The following is a 2,500-nucleotide window of genomic DNA, read 5'->3' as shown; positions in this document are numbered from 1 at the left end:
TCACTCCCTTACCAAGAGCTGACTAACCTCAATCAACAAGCATTAATTAACAAGCAAGCATTTAATTAAATCTACTCAATCAAACCGTTACCCAGATAGTTCGGCCTCCTGCTACGACACTATCTTTAAAGATAACGGGAACCTGCACTCAACCATACCAACACGCAAGAATAGAAAACATGATGCATCCTATTCTTAGTCCTAATCAGGTTATCAACTCAGTCTTAATTCAATTCATCTCAGCTTAGCCCTTGCTAAACTGAGTCCGGTTCCATAAATAAAAATAACCCTAGGACTCTATCATGCATTAGTGTGATATTACTACTCTATATGCAGACTCGATCTACCCTAAATTCCAAGTGGAATTCAAACAAACCAACTCACAAAACTACCCTAAATTCCAAGTGGAATTCACACAAGCCAACTCACAGTGTTCTAGGCGAGAAGCTGCTGGTTGATCGAAGAGGACTTGGCCAATCCACTTCGTGCTTCTACATGTCAAGCTGCATGTGCAGCTTCCATGCACGGCGACACCTCGAGCTTCTCTTGACACTCAGCTGGTTAGACAGTTGCCACCACGTTCATATCCCTTAGATTAAGCCACCTCGAGCTTCTCGGTTCCTTTGCGCGATTTAGACCCTTCTTGTGAATTTCTGACCCGCGATCAATCCCGAATATTTTTCCGCTCCCATTCTGATTCTCTGAATATTTTTAATAAACTACAGATGATGTCTGATATCCTTTAAAAATATTTTCCGAGCCTCCGGCTTCCTCAAAGAATTTCGTAATACCGAAATTAGGGTTTTCGCCCAACTTCGGGTTTTCCTGTCGTTCTTCAATCCCGTCGTGCTTGCTTCCCGTCGTGCTTGCTTCCCGTCCTGCTTAATTCCCGTCCTGCTTCCGACTTATAATTTCTTCAGAATAATATTTTACTGATACGAAGATATTCCGAGAAAACTTCGCGATGAAGAAACGTCAATCTTCCAAAACGTCGAGCTTCTAAACCGTCGTGCTTCAAAAATGTAATTCTTCCAAAACTGCCGTATGATCAATCTAAGACATTTCTAACAATGGTAGAGCAGCTTATCTCAACTCATGCTTCACTCACGATCCATTCTTCGACCTTCTCGTACTTCAAATTTCCCGATCGATCTGTATTGCCCGCGACTCAACCACAAAGATACTCGACCATTCTCTCTCTCTTTTTTTTTTTTTTTTTTTTTTTTTTTTTAACGGGTTTCTACATTCTCCCCCCCTTAATAGAATTCGTCCTCGAATTCTTAGTTGCGCAATTGCTCGTCTTCACAACATTCTCCACTTGTTTCCATAACCTCTTTACTCTGTCCACCACGGTTCCTTGAGTGTCCTCTTCAAGGTCTCCACAATGGTCTTCATATCTCTTGACTGAGTCGTCCTCTTCCTCTTATTCTGCCATAACACCTTGATTGTCCATGATACTATCTTGTCCAGATTCCTCAAATCCTTTCTCGATCTTCGTCTTCCCAACTACTGATGAAGTCCTTTCCCAACGAAGTTTTGTTTACTCCCATCTGTCCAGTCCATACCACAGCCCAGTCCCTCTGAACCTGTCTCTCCTCTCTTTGCTTCGGGTTTGGGTTTGGCCTCGAACTCCCTCCACTTTAAGGTTTCATCCCTTAAAGTTCCGATCAACAAACATACTTACTCGCTGCAACTCAAAAGAACACTAAACATGCAAGTTAGTAATTAATCACATAATCTACTAACCTAGCAAATACTAACAATGCAACCTAACCGCAATTCTAACCAGCAACCTAGCAGTTCTACCCAAGCAACCTAACAGTTCTAGATTCCACTATCTCAATCCTAATTCCTAAAACAATAATCCTAAGCTGGACGTGACCGGTTTACCTAATGCCATTTGTGACTCTTTTTGACTCGAAAAATATTTGAAAACCGATTAAATCATGAGTTCCGGAAGCATGGACGAAACCATGCTCTGATACCACCTCTGTAACACCCCCGAACCGTCCTAGACATATGGTCGATCAACCGGCCAACAATCAAACAAGAACATGACCGATCGACCGTACAATACCCAGGGTTGGAGATGAAAGGCCAACCGGCCAGCCAACAATCAAACAAGAACATGACTGACCGTCCAACCCAACACCATGGTCCGGAAGCGCTACGTGACGGGCTAGGGACAATCCGGTCAGAGTCACAAACTTTACTCCACGACCTAGACCAGTTCATCCACTAACTCGTCCCGCTGCATCAAGGCATAAGGCTTTGCAACCCGTACCTAGAGTTAGCGTTTTCCGTTAGATCGAGGCCTAAGGCTTTTCAACCCGTACTACGACCTAACGTTGTGTTAGACCGGACTAGTCAAATATCAGAGTACTCATGAAGCGCATATAAAACAATTACTTTATTGATTCGAGAAATATCCATACATTGATATAATTCGAGACCGGTCCCGGCCTAATGCCAAATCGAGTCAACTAAACGCAAATCCACA

Source organism: Brassica napus, unplaced genomic scaffold, assembly GCF_020379485.1.
Source record: "Brassica napus cultivar Da-Ae unplaced genomic scaffold, Da-Ae ScsIHWf_324;HRSCAF=516, whole genome shotgun sequence".
In the NCBI taxonomy this organism is placed as follows: Eukaryota; Viridiplantae; Streptophyta; class Magnoliopsida; order Brassicales; family Brassicaceae; genus Brassica; species Brassica napus.
Note: the sequence above shows the minus strand (reverse complement) of the source record.